This window comes from Ochlerotatus camptorhynchus, unplaced genomic scaffold, assembly GCF_037179485.1.
Source record: "Ochlerotatus camptorhynchus isolate MF236.1 unplaced genomic scaffold, CSIRO-AGI_Acam_v1.1 ptg000367l, whole genome shotgun sequence".
NCBI lineage: Eukaryota > Metazoa > Arthropoda > Insecta > Diptera > Culicidae > Ochlerotatus > Ochlerotatus camptorhynchus.
Window position 1 is genome coordinate 2,531,219 of NW_027040855.1, and position 14,733 is coordinate 2,545,951.

Here is a 14,733-nt window from a genome sequence, read left to right on the forward strand (position 1 = left end):
GCTTTCTCGTACTGGCTGCGTTTGTATTAGATTAGATTTTTTGGTATTAGATTAGAAGAGCATTCCACTTATCGAGTAAAACTCATTCGATCCCAAGTAACCAAAAGTTCCGCATTCAACGATCAAAATCACTTCCAAGTTCCATAAAGTTCAAATAAAGTTCCGACAGAACTTTCAAGTTCCATTAAGTTCAAATAATGTTCCGACAGAGCTTTCAAGTTTCATAGAGTTCGAATAAAGTTCTGACAGAACTTTCAAGCCACATGAAGCAATCCGCACAAGTCTTTATTAGTAACAAATATTAATGTACGTAAATATGAAATGATCAGTGACCCGATTAAATCATGATTCTTATGTTTATGCAGTGCCTCAACATTCTATCCAAACATACTGAATTAAAGAGTAGTTTCCTGGATTCAAACCCGTGTATTCAGCATGCGATCTACGATAGCTAACCACTGCGCCACAAGTGTGTTGGAAGTTGGGATACCATGCAGGCAAACACCAATTTAAAATTCATCAAGGTGTTGTGTTTCGTATTCAAGTCAGTCAGCTGGCACTAAAAACTCCAACAGTAGGCGGGACAACAGCTCACTTTAATACATCTCAAATGACGTAGTGGTTCGTGCTGAGGCTCTCACGCAGAAGGACTTTGGGTTTAATTCTTCAAACAGCTCCAATTCTACTACTAATGCTGATAAATCAATACACATTAAAGGCAGGTACCTTTAGAAATAACTTTAATAAAAGTGCGAACTAAATATAAAATTGGGGTAGAGGACAAAACCTTTTTTTTAATTTATTTTCTAAAAGCTCCGTTCAAGTTCCGCCAAAAGCTGCTTAGAATGCTCTTCAATTATGGTACCGGAACTTTCAAGTTCTTATAACGACTTAAAAATGAGGATGCTTAGAATTCTATAGACTACCTTCAACCAAGCTGCTTAAGCCAAAAATAGCCTTTTATCAGAACTTTTGGTTGTTTGGGATGATGCATTAGGATTCCAATGGTTTTCTAGCTTATTTGGCTTGAATTTCCTGATTGGGATTCAGAAAAGTCAAAAAATCACTTGATTGGTCAAAAAATTTCAATTCGATTCAATTTAGGTTTCCCTACTTTGAATTAGTAACCTAACTACTCATAGATACTATATGTATGTATGTCAATCACTTTTTGTATTTGAAGTCCCACTTAGGTCTCAAAGAAAACTTCAATTGGGATTCGTATAACTCTTCGCTTGAGTTTCTACGAGAGTTTTGTATGTTCATACAAAATTTACCCCTAAGTTATATAGAGAATCATTTCTATGATTGAAAAGATCCTTAATAGAGATATTAACCCTTTTCGAAATTACTCTACAGCCCTCCGTTAGACTATAGCTTTAAATTCCCGTTTGAGATTCTGGTGATTGCTGATTGCAACTTAATCCATTAAATTCAAAATCCATACATATGAAACCCAACGGATATCAAGCTTTAATGGTCCAAAAGCTCCTCGCTATCGAGCCTTGCAACTGGCGAAAAAATTCTCCACATACGAGTGCGTGCACGACATTACAACTCTCCTTACGCATCCGTCCACCCCCAAATCCAGCCCACATTCCCAATCAAGGTGGAATAGAGCACCCCAAACGAGGGCCCCCGATGATGATTATTATCATCATCTTGTTGTTGGACCGAACCTGAGCTTGAACTGAGGAGAAGGTATACGACGCCACAACGACGACGACGACGACGCCAGCGACCGTAATCAAAATCATCTGTTCACCGATGGACCTTCCCGCCCCCGTTCCCATATATGCCGCTTCGCATCCAACCGGTAAAAGTGCGGGTGCTCTCCCGCCTCACGGAAGGTGGTCCAAAGTGTGATCCGAAGAAAATGAGGATTTCAGCAGTGTGCGTATCAAGAGAGATGAAGTCGTTCGACGCTATATCTACCTCCTGCCGGATTGCAGCCAGTGGAGAGGGTAATACAGATGGGGTGGGTACCGACGGCAGGCAAACAGGGAAATAATCATAGAAATTGGGTCTGAAATTGAGCAAATGAGGCAGAAAGAATTAGAGAAAATTTAGATGAAAATTACGGATAATAATGCAATATTTTGGCTGATGCCGATGAGTACACGCATGTCGGTGCGTGTGTGAGGTGCAGAGAGCGAGAGAGACCATTTGACGGGTAGCAAGGAAGCAATGATGCGAACCGAAGAAATGGAGGAATCGATCTTTTTTTTCGAATTGGGTGTGGGACCCGTTCGAAGAAGTGAGCGGCATTCGAGGAAATGCTCGTAAACAGATTATACGGTTCACATGGTGGCGGGCTCCCTTCGCGACAGACGGTGGCACGAATTGTCGGAAAATGTTGATTTTTAATGACGTTCAAGGACGACTCTGGCTCTTGAACCGAGCTCGGGGGGGGGGGGGGGGGGATTGTTCGAGGCCGTTGATCACTCTGCTGCCTGTAACTTTTGGGGCGCGTAGCTTTCGGTTTTTCTATGCGTGACAAGTGAAATGGGGGGACTTGCTCTGTACGAGGACAATCTCTCTTATTTTCCGCATGTGTAACTTGGATATTTCGAACTGGTAGCTTCACCGTGGGTTAAACTCAAGATCTCATGTGGTGATTCCATAAAATATATAAGTATGTTGGTTCTGAAAACTTAAAAGTAGTTCCGGAAGATTCTTAATTCTAATTGAAAAGCTAATGGACGTCGAAGGTGGATGTGAGTAATTTTGCCTAGTGTCAGACCTTATGACCTTTGTGAGCAGTTAGCACGATCCAAGGACAGGTAAATAAGGCTTTGAGCATAGTTCCATAGCATTCCAGGTCTTGATATCTTCCAGTAAAAATCTAGTCTATTTAGACTAAACAGCTATATAGCTTTTGGAAGCGTAGTTGTTTCAGGTTATTCCGGGAAGCTTGAGAATGGTTTTCTGAGGCGTGTTTTGGTGATCTTCCGTATGGATTACGATACATCGAGAGTCAATTCGGAAAACTTCAAGCACACATTAAGAGAGGCTTCAGGGCAGAAAATGTTGATGTTGATTTCGGAGAGCTTATGATATATGATTGAAGCCTCGGTATCGTTACACGGTTGTGATGAGCTTCAGTGGAGGGAAGGCAGAGTTTGAAAGGCCTCAAAGAATGTTGATATTCAGTTTCGGAAATCTTCAAGAATATATTTGACACATTATACGTGACGCTACAACTCTTGATAAATTCTTATAGGAAATTTATCGCACTTTAAAAATCTGCAATAATATTTGAGGGTACAGTAACAGGCTGTATACAAAATCAGGCAAAAACGTGAATACATCCTGAATGAATGTGTAATTTGTTAAACATCCAGAGAACATTTGTAGAATATATTGTGCAGCTTTGAAAACAGGTCCACATCACTTTTGCGATCTTGAGCACGTTATTTTCAGGATTTTCTGATTTAGGTGTTTTCCAAACTATTCCGTTAGGGAAGCCCATGATCAGACAAGGCCATTACAGCACCTGATGTAAAACCCAGGTTTTCCTCACAAGCAAGACAATGGAGTCAAAGTTGTACAAGCAAGAGTGTCTGAAAAACATCATTTCATCGTTCTTTAAGGCACACAATGGATCCGGGAAGTTTTAACCAGATTTGGCATGTTGCCACTGCAGCCTGGGGTCTGTAGCATAATATGAATTATGCAAGATCTTTTAACTTGCAAATCAATGTATTCCGAATTGGAATTACAAGTTACAAATCCTTGTAGTTGGAGCCTCCCTAAACTCAGTAGGTAAAGGTGCAGCTACAAAGCAAGGCCATTCTGAAGGTGGTTGGGTTCGATTTCCGGTCCGGTCTAGGAATTTTTCGAGTTGGGCATGGAGCATGACTATACTTTGCCACACAATTATACTAATGCAAAAATGGTACAGGCATCGAAAGCTCTCACTTAATAACTGTGGAAGTGCATCAAGAACACTAAACTGAGAGCACCCATTAAGCTAATATGCGATTAGCAATAAACTGGAAATGCGAGGAAGAAGAAGAATAATTACTTGTAGTTTCGTTATGCTACCCATACCAAAAGGTACTTTAGTGGTTCCGTTGCAATGCACAGTGGAGAATTCCTGGACAAAAATTATAAATCGATAATCCATTCTATTTTTTCTGTCCGCTTATACTGTTGCCAATAGTCTATTGACGATACCGAAACCATAATTTTGATTCAATGCGACTAAATTTGTATTTTCTATGATTTTTAAAACTAGGTTACCCCACCAGTGTTTGCGTTTTTTTAAATAACAATTCCAGTATTACTTCATTCGCTGGGCAAGGGGGTGGATTTCACTGAAAAGGAGTTTATCGAGACCTCATCGAAAAGGATATTAATCCACCCAATTGACGCCCAATCAAGAAATATTGGGCGAAAGTTCAAGAAGATTGGTAAGGTGATTCGGGATGCTACATAGAGGGCCAGATGTTGAAGTAAACTGGTCGTTGAGCATCGTCTGAAATACAGGTGGGTCGATGGTGCCGTTCGAAATAATTCAAAGTTTAAGACAGTTTGGAGAGAGAGAGAGAGAGGTCTGGAAAAATTCGAACAGTTCCACAGTTTTGAAGATTATTTCAAAGCACATTATGAGTTCAATCTATAAGCTTTTCAGTTTTCTGCCTACTGACCCATTCGGCTATCGGCCTAATGACCCTATATTCTTTTTTTCATATTGATAGGCCTTCAATATCGAAAGAAGCTATCTCAAAGACCACAACGAAACATGTTTTTTTCTTGAATCAACTTCCAAAAACTGACCATGTGCAAAATATTTATTGCCTCTAAAAAAGACCCAGTGCAAATGTTGGGCTCAATCGGACATGATTTAGGGCTGAAGCAAGTTTTAGTTTTTTTGAAAACCGAAAAATCAGTTTTGGTTTTCAAAAAAATTATTATGCTAAAAGACTTAAAAATGTAAGAAACACCGAGAGCTGGTGTTATCTGGAAACATATTTTTGTGAAAATTTGACTTTTTGGGACTTTGCCGAGATTATTTTCGTGAGTGTGAACCGGAATATGGAACAATGATGAATTGGCTTCTAAAACTGTTCACAACTATATCAAATCTACTTGTATATCATTTTAAACCATCACTGTCGTCTAATGGTTGTAGAATAAAAGGTCGTTTAGACAAAAGGTCGTAGGACAAAAGGTCACAGGACAAAAGGTCGTATTATACTTAGGGGGACAAAAGGTCGAATGGACAAAAGGTCGAACGGAGAAAAGGTCGAACGGAGAAAAGGTCGAATTGAACTTAGAGAGACAAAATGTGGAAAGGACAAAAAGGTCGAATTGAACTTAGAGGGACAAATGGTGGAAAAGACAAAAGTTCGAATAGACAAAAGGTCGAATAAAGAAAAGCTCAAATGGACAAATGGTTGAATGGACAAAAGGTAAAATGGAGAAAAATGCCTGTTTGTTCTCAACAAGATTCCAAATTTATTTTATAGATTTGCACCGAAACCACCATTCTGATACTACAAATGAGTGCTATACAAATGTAGTAGTACTGAAAATAAGTAGAATAAAAATTAATTACGTTAGTAGTAGTAGCAAATTAGCATAGTTACAGTGCACATAAGGGAGGATAAATTTAAATCAGGAGCAGTTCTTTGAAAAATTAAGATAACAAATAGTTGCTGTGCGTGTCATGGCAATTCAAGAGACAAATTTGTCGACCTTTTGTCCATTAAACATTTTGTCCTTCAACCTTTTGTCCGTCGACCTTTTGTCATAGGCAGGGCGTCAACAGTCAACATCTACTGCCTCGAGAGAGTCTGAATGATTGAGAAGTAAACGAGTCACTGACAGCCGAGTACTCAGTCAGTAGCTCAGTCAGCTCGTTTATTTTTCCGTGATGGTAGGTACCTAATCCACAGACAAACAGACGTAACTCTTTGAAAAACTTCTTCTTGAAAACATAGTATCTCAAAACATATAACCTCAGTAACGACATCTCTCTGGCTTCTCGCGGAAAACAAGCTTGCTCACTAACTCGTAAACAATATTGCATAAAAGTTCTATAGAATATATAGAAACGTCAAAGTGATCCGATGCCAGCGCTTCGGCGAGTAGTTCGCGGAACTGATAATATTCAAATTAACCGTTAAATGCATGAACGAAGATACACAATGAAGAGTTCCGTCTGTTTGTCTGTGCCTAATCTTTATTTTCAATGACTGACGCGATGGAAGCCGAGGGCCTCCACGAGAAATCACTGGGATGTTGGGTAAGAGGATTGGAATATCAGCAGGGTTCGTTTTGGTAAACGATAAGCTGAATTGATATCGTAATGATCATATAACGTGAAGAATAAGCGTGATTATCTCTCACCCCAGCAGGCCTGGGTTTAATCCCAGTCAGCTCCGCCGGGATGTTCTGAGGCTTAACATCTTTGATCACGAAGGGAAGTAAAGCCGTTGGTCCCCGGTTCATGAGTTGATGGGTCGATAGGTAGGGTCCAGGTGTGGGAGCTGCCTCCCTTGCGTCGGTAGCATTGGTGCTCAGCACGGAAAACAAGATCAACGGAAAAAAAATCAAGGAGAAAAAAACGTGAATGAGGTTGGGATTGAACCCCCGGTATTCTACTCAGTTAGCAAAAACATTTGCCACAAGGCAAGCGAGCTCCTTGAATTGCTGCTAGTACCATGTAGTCATATTAACATATATAACCATTGCCGAATCTTGAATGAGAATGGGCCTGAGAAGACTTATGATGTTCTGCTCAGTAAGCAAAAACGATCGCTCTAAGGCCACCGAACCCCTCATATCATATCATACCGTTATTCGAGTTGCAGGGCTGTTACAACAGCCGCAGATTTCACGATTTCGCGGATTTGTCGCGAATTTGAACTTTCATCGAAAATCGCGAAAACATTAAATGATGTCGCGAAAATCGCGAGGTGACTGATGTGCTGTCACAAAAATTGTGGAATTCATTGTAACCTTTCGTCCCGGATTATTTTGCTGTCATCAATTTTGTTGTTCATTTGTATCTCAATTTTTTACTGGTTCAAATCAAACACCGAGAAATAATCTCAATTCCATAAGTCACACCGGATTTGCACGGAAATTCCATGAGGTCTGTCCAATGTGAGATATTTTCCTTTTTTTCCCAATATGAACATAGCATTTTTTGTTGTCATCATAAACGAATCGTATATACGCGAGTAATTGCCATGTAAACCGGATATTCTAGGTTCTCCAAATCGTCCTGGAGTTCAGTTGATTTGTTCTACTATATCAACCAAGACTGCAATAATGTCTGTAGTATCGAAATATGTCAAACAGATGCAATGTGTCTATGTGGATTGTACCCGACCTATTGCTACGTAAATAAGATGTTATAGGTTCTGAAATTATTCTGAAGATCAGATTATTATTCTACTAGATCACCTAAGACTAATTCAATATCTGAAGTATCGAAATATATCCAAACAAATATGCAGTGTCTATGTGGATCATGCCAACCTATTTCCGTGTATGCCAAATGTTCTAGGATATCCAAATCGATATTTCGATACTACAGATATTATCCTAGTCCTTGTTGATCTAGTAAAACAAATCATCTGAAATGCAGGACGATTTGGAGAACCTAGATCATCTGGTAAACGTGGAAATTATCATTTATCCATATAGACACTATGAATCTGTTTGGACATATTTCGATACTACAGACTTTATCCCAGCCATGGTTGATCTAGTAGAACAAATCAACTGATGTCCTGGACGATTTGGAAAACCTATAATTTCCGGTATACATGTAATAAGTCGTGCATGATCCACAAAGTCACATATATATGACGCGGTTATGATTTGACAACGAAAAGTGCTAGGTTCATATTGGAATATAAAAAAAAATCTTGAAAATGTCTCACCATTAGACCAATAAGTGTGACTTATGAAACTCTGGTAATTTCTCCATTATGCGCTCTTGAAAACTAGAGTCAAATTAACGCCAACATTTCGGACAGCAAAATACGTCAGAGGCGCAAAGGTTAATTTTCAAGAAAAATTTGCATTTCAAATAAAAATACATTAATTTAATTTTTTAAATAATGTTTCATCAAATCTAGGCCGGTATTATTCAATAGAATCTCATAATGTAAGGGTGTTTTATTGTGTATACTAATTACTCAGAAATATTACTACACGCAAACCAAAAATCTATTACAATGAATGTTAGTTCCATTTCCTATCATCCTCTGTTCATGAACATCGCAGCGAATGTTAGAAGTTGACCTTGCAGGCGATGTAATGGTTTTTTGTCTTTTTTTTATTTTGTGTTCCATCTACGCTTTCGACTATACCAGTAAGCTTGTAGAACGACGCACACACTTGTCTCGAATCTCTCCAGCAGAAAAAGCATACGAAGTCGAGCATGCGAGAAAATGAGCGCTTCATGTTTGCTTTTAGGCTAACCATATTCAGAAGCATGGAGAAAGCAGTGGAGAAAGCACAGGTCTGATAGTCGCAACGTCCGTGGTTCGAGTCCAGTCGGCAACCTTTTTTCTATTTTTTCGACATAATTAATTTCACTCACTAATACACTCCACATTTTTCGGTCTCCAATTTTCTTACATCGGACCGCAGTTAGGTATATCGCATCCTCGGTTCATGCGGTCTCCACTAACATCCTCTGATGATGAATCACACATAATTGTAAGCGAATCTTACATCCCCCGGTTGGGTGTATGCATAAATAGCTGAAGATGATACAATGCAACTTTAAAAAAAAAATCAAAAGTTACAAACGATATTCCTTTTGCTCAGTCGGTAAAGGCGCAGCTACAAAGCAAGTCCATACTGAAGGCAACTGAGTTCGATTCCCGTCCGGTCTATTAATTTTTCGGGTTGGAAAATTTCTCTACTTCCTTGGACATAGGATGGTAGAGGCATAGAAAGCTCTCAATTAAAATGTGAAAGTACTTCAAATAACACTAAGTTGAGAGCATGCTATAAGCAATAAGCTTGAAATGCCATGTAATAGTATACAAATGCTATTTTTAGGCAATGAAAACAGTTTTTTTTTTTGTTGCGGATTAGTATTTGAAGTCGCGGATTTCTTTTGAGAAAGCGTGGATTTCGCGGATCAAATTAAGAAAATCTAGTAACAGCCCTGGAGTTGTTGTGAAGACATGTTTTGCAAGCGATTAGACCATAATTTTCTTTAAGGGGGATTTCCGGTTCAATTGACCTAAACTTTGGATTTTTTTTCCAGGGAACTGGTAAGAGTTAGAGACCTGAGTTTTTTGTCAAATCTTTATTCATTCTTGCTCTACAACTGGGAATTTTTTCAAGTCCAAAAATCCAAAATGGCGTCCAATATGGCGGCTGCCCGGCGGGTACTTCCCAAAACTGCAAGCAGCCTAGAGGTCGCAAATCGTCACCTAGAAAGAAAATCGGCTCAGTTTCTTGAAGAGTATAGTTCAGAGAATGGAATGAACTAGAATCTTTGAAAAATCTCAAAATTTGACAAAATGGCGGTAACTAGGTAAATGACTTTTTTTCAAATGCCCGGGCGGGTGGGCGGTCTTAATTTCATGCTTTTTAGTGGAGTGTTGGAGACTTTAGGTTTATGGCCGGCGTTGCTGGCTCATGCCGCGATAGAATGGCGCCATGGGCAGGCAATGGGGATTACTAAGTATCCCCTCTCTGACAAACCACTGCATGAGAGAACCAAAGATCTAGTCTAGCAGTGATAGTATCACACTTGTTACTCCTTCGGTTGAGAGCCGCGTCGTAGTTCGCTTACGTATAGGCACTGACGTTGGGTGTGATACTGGCGGGTTTTGCCGCAAATCACTCTTAATTTATTTATTTTTACGCAGATAGATTTATTCGGGTTTGCAAGGGAATTATACTATTGAAATATTTCAGAAAGTGCCCATCGATGCTCCTTCTATTTGCGTGACAAGCTTTCATTGTTGTTTTCATTGAGGTATTACTCAGGGAACAATGTTAAACACCATTTTTGTACATGGTATTGTAACTAATCTTATACGTGCTTCATTTTGATTTGGGATAAGTGTTTGAACTATGGCTCGGGATTTCCACTGTGGCGTGCTTCTATTGTGACATACCCATATGTATTTTTGTGGTGCGACATAGTGTAAACGTGAGAGCGTAGTTGGAACATTTACCCTATACAATATACAATTTAAAATTAGCTTGGAAACTTACTTCAAAGTGAAGCATTTTAGTCACTTGAAGCTCAAAGCCAGAAGTACTTGAAACACGTTAAATTTAAGTTTAAAAGCATGGGTTAGGATTGTGTAGGTAGATTAGAGATTTCAGTTATTTATTAAATAAACTTCAATTAGAGAATTCAGAAAGTTAATTAACATAAGAGATAGGACGCGGGAGGTCCGCTTAGGGAGGCGACTAGCCTTTGAAGTTGTATAATAAATCTTCCTATTTAGTGTATTTGTTAATTACAGGCAATGTTAATAGCGAAAGTCATATCTTCAACCAGACGCTTACGTACAAGTAAAGTTTTAGGAAAGATGTGTTAAATATGTTGATAGGTTTGAAATAAGAATTAGGATTGTTGGGCTTTAGGTAAGGTATGATGTGTCAACAAAACCCTTTTGAGCAAATTTTCAGACATCAAAGTGATTGAGTGATTTATTGAAAGACATTGCGTTGCGAAAATTGACAAGTCATACCATCTTATACATAGTAGTAGTAGCAGTGTCGCATAATCTTATCACAATTGCTGCAAATAGTACTGGAGGGGCCGGCAGGACTGAATACGGATCAAAACTAACATAACTACTAACACTAGAATCAGCCCGGAACTAACACTTATCCATTGCACTAGTTATATATTAGTTTTATTTTCCTACTAAGTTATCTATGCTTCTTTCTAGTGTTTGGATCAAGTTCAACTAATACTAATCTACCTTTATGTATGTTTTACTCCCTTTTAACCCATTATCTTTATGAATGGCGAATCATATGACGTGAGACACGGGGATTTCAATTAAACTAAGGAGAAGGAAAAGAATAACTTCGAACAGGATATCAAACAAATTCAGGACCAATCCAAATGAGACCAGAAATCAACAAGGCATCGGGGCATTATATACACGGAGAGGTATTTGATAAATAATCAAAAAGTGGTAATTTAAAATCATAGTGAAGCCAAGGATCATGAGAGGTAATTGTCTATAATTCATTAATTAGTAGAAATCTCGATAACTTCTTCAAGGGAGCGTATCGGCTTTTGTAGGCGGTGCGTTTGGTCGTCGATTTGGCGTAGCTGGCGGCTCGCCCACGCATGCTGGCACTATCATCAGATAGGGAAATTTTCCTCTACCTGGTAGTGCGAGCTGCCCGTTGCGCTGGATCGACGATCGGATGCATCGTTTGCAGGAGGTGGTGCTTCCCTTTGAGAAAGTAATCGAAAAACAACCATATTATCCTGTAATTGATATTACTATTTTTATATATCAATGAAATTAGTCATGACAGAGTAGGAAGTACAATAGACACAAGTTGACACAATAAACAAGACAAATGGGGATTAATACACAAGACAAAATGACAAAATAAGTGACAACAGAAAACAAGACTGGGACAAAAATCAACCTTTAAAAAAAAAGAATGCGCAATTATATTATCAAAACTATTTGGATCAGCACAAAAACAACAGTGACCAAACGGGCACCATAGCCTAGGAACGTCTGTGTGGTGATTTAAAATAGAGGCTCATAGAAGCAAAATTTATCAATAAAAGGGGTCCAGTGTAGAGTTTAAGCAAGTGCTGCCACTGGATCACTACAAAAAAAATCGAACAATGCATTGCCATGTCACGCAAAAGTTAACGGTGAAGGAAACCTGTTTTATAACAAATCCATGTACGTGATCGATCGCGGGACACGTGACAAGTGCACACACATTTATCTCAATTTCAGGTCCGTGTGCCTTACCTCAAATTTAGACAAACAATCAAGCTTTATGATCAACCTGCCAACTGCTGCGCAATAACACGTTTGTCACCCATATCGCACATCATCCTTCCATAAATGGCACCGCCTCGACATGAGGATGCACATTATTCACAAAATAGCAAACACACAATCCAAGCTCCACTTCCTCTCGTTCACCAACTGCATCGTCGTTAAATTGTCCCGAGAGAGAAAAAAAATGACCACACCACCCGACTAACCATCATTTGCATTCACACGTATTTATATATGCATTCATAAATCGTCCCGAAAAGAGCTCCTCTCGTCATATGGTTATATTATAGTATCAGCAGCAGCTGCAGCAAAAAAAAATAAAACTCATTCGCCGAAAAAAAAAAACCGGCCAAGGTCAGCAAATGCGTTGCGCCGAAATTTCAGCGTGCATTTGCGCTGCTGCTGTTTGGGTGGTGCATGAAATATTATTCGTGAATCAAGCGAACAGTTATCTCATTCGTTCCCGTTCAGTCGTGCACATACCTACGAAGGTTCTAAGTATAAGCCGCGTTGCTTCTGCAAGTGCATTTATCAATGTCAAATTGTGGTACCCGAGATTTTGCGGCCAGAAGTGACCTTGTGCATTGCCGAGTTCGATTGGTTTCAGCAGCAAGCAGGTCAGTGATTAATGAATATAATCATTAAGAGTCAAAACTGTCGCCATAAAAAAGAAACCGCAAACCGGAAATGTTTGAAAAATACCAGATGACAAATACGCTAAAATTTAGAAAACAGTCAACAACGCAGTAACGAAAAGTGTGAAAAAAAAACAAGACAAATCTCCCACCACCGAAACGAGCGCAGCGAAAATCCCACTGACACATATCTCACCCCTCGACGGCGCCAGCTAAAAGTCGGTCGTACTCGTGAATGCAACTCGCCCCAAAGACGCTCAAAGTTGTATACTGCGCAACCCATTCAGCTGCCTGCAAAGCGCATCGAAATTCCTGCAACTGCGACCGCGACCAGGAGCTCAGCTTTCGAAGGATGTGAATATTTAGATTGGTGAATGCACGTTTTTCTTCTTCTTGTATTTCGTTTGTTTGCTCGTTTCGTTTTTGCAAATGTATTCCTGCATCGACTGCGACCGGACCGGCTCTACGTACTATGCGCAGCACCATCATTATTAAGTGACTGAATGGCGGCTGGCTTGCAGTTGGTGTGTGGTGGCGCAGCTCAAGGCGGTCGTCGTCGGTGGGTCGATTGATACGGTTCTTAGCAGCGCATTGTGAGGGGAGATAAGGATGCAATCACAAGCCGCGTACTACCGAATGGGAATTAGGGCAAGGGTGCATGGAATCAAATGGAATGGGTTACGTAAAAAATGCAGTTCCCGTTACACATAGAAAAATGGGTGCATATCTTCAAAGCCGTGTAGGCAAATGTGGGGTGTGATAAGAATTTAGGAAAGTACTGCAAAATTCATAAGGATAAATAAAATTGTAAGTTTGAATATCGGTAATTTGATCAAACTCAAAAACAGTTATTTAACTAAAATAGCAAAAAGGTTATTTGCCATTTCATGCCTCTTAATTGATGTTGGTATCCATGACCGATACGTGTGACGACTACAATGTGCAGTCTTCATCAGTGTCGATCCCATTAAAGATTTATGAAAATTTAACCCCCTCAAGTACTCATCCCCTAGGTAAAAAATTAAGATCAAAAAAATGTAGACACGTCAGGGATCGACATTGATGACGACTGCACATTGTAGTCGAAATATGTGTCAATCTCTTTATTTGTTTCAAATTCAAAATAAATTGCATTTCATTTTAATCCAGGTGCTCCAGCTACTAACTACAGTGGCTTACCAGCCTTAATATACATCTAAGTGGTTTTTACATTGTTCCTGCCTTGGCAATTCTGTATTTTATACAGGATTTCTAGACCTGCATGTCAGTATAACAATAGACATCTTAACACTAAAAACTGAAACTAAATCTTATATAAATATAAATATATAAGGAAGGTCTGCCTTGTGAAAATTATTTTGCTGGCCTACGCATTGGAATGGCAAATAGGCAGCCATAAAAGTTTCCAAAGTTTCAAAAACTTTGGTTTCTAACGAAGAAAGAATTTGATGTTTGATACGTCTATGAACAATGATGGCAACGCCACCACAAGCTCCATCAAGACGATCATTTCGATAAATGAGATAACTTGCGTCCCTTTTAACCTTATGGTCAGGTTTAAGGAACGTTTCAGTTATAATGGCAATATGCTAACAGTAAAATAGCTCGTCTTCATTATCTTTAAGAGATCGAACATTCAAATTCAAAATATTTAATGATCTAAAATCCATTACTGAATTTCAAAGTCATGCCGATATTGTTCGCAAATTTAACTCCATTTTGAATAGCGTCAAGCATGGAGTTAATTTTTAGCATGTCGATTAATGATTTCTGTAAAAAATCCATTTTAAGAGCAGTAATGCTCCATAAATGAAATCATCAAAATTTTCGTTAGAATTATGTTGGCTAGAATTTTGATTTCTACCAGCATAGGTAACTCCACTTACTTTGTTAGCAGCAGGTATAGATGAAGAATTTGAAGCAGGGGAGCTATTTGTACGTAGTACGGGTACGAATGTAGAATTTGTTAATCGCTGACCTTTCTCGCTGACGCAGAGAAATTAGTACCTGGCCGGGAACGTGGAGCGAGATTGCTTAGAATAGCTTAGAATGAGATTGCTAGTCTTACATATCCAAAAATTTGATTTGTGGTTTTCACCACATTTTTT

General features: G+C 39.1%; 1 protein-coding gene across 6 annotated transcripts in view; it reads left to right on the forward strand.

Annotated features, from left to right (window-relative positions):
* The window catches only part of chinmo (Chronologically inappropriate morphogenesis), a 273,776-nt gene that overhangs the window by 86,545 nt on the left and 172,498 nt on the right, over positions 1–14,733 (forward strand). Inside the window, exon 1 of one of the 6 annotated variants that reach the window (XM_065232319.1) lies at positions 12,385–12,607. The exons of the other annotated variants lie outside the window; for them this stretch is intronic. The gene's annotated coding sequence lies outside the window, so the exon portion shown is untranslated. Of the gene's footprint in view, positions 1–12,384; positions 12,608–14,733 lie in introns of those variants that run through there. 6 annotated transcript variants of the gene reach the window in all.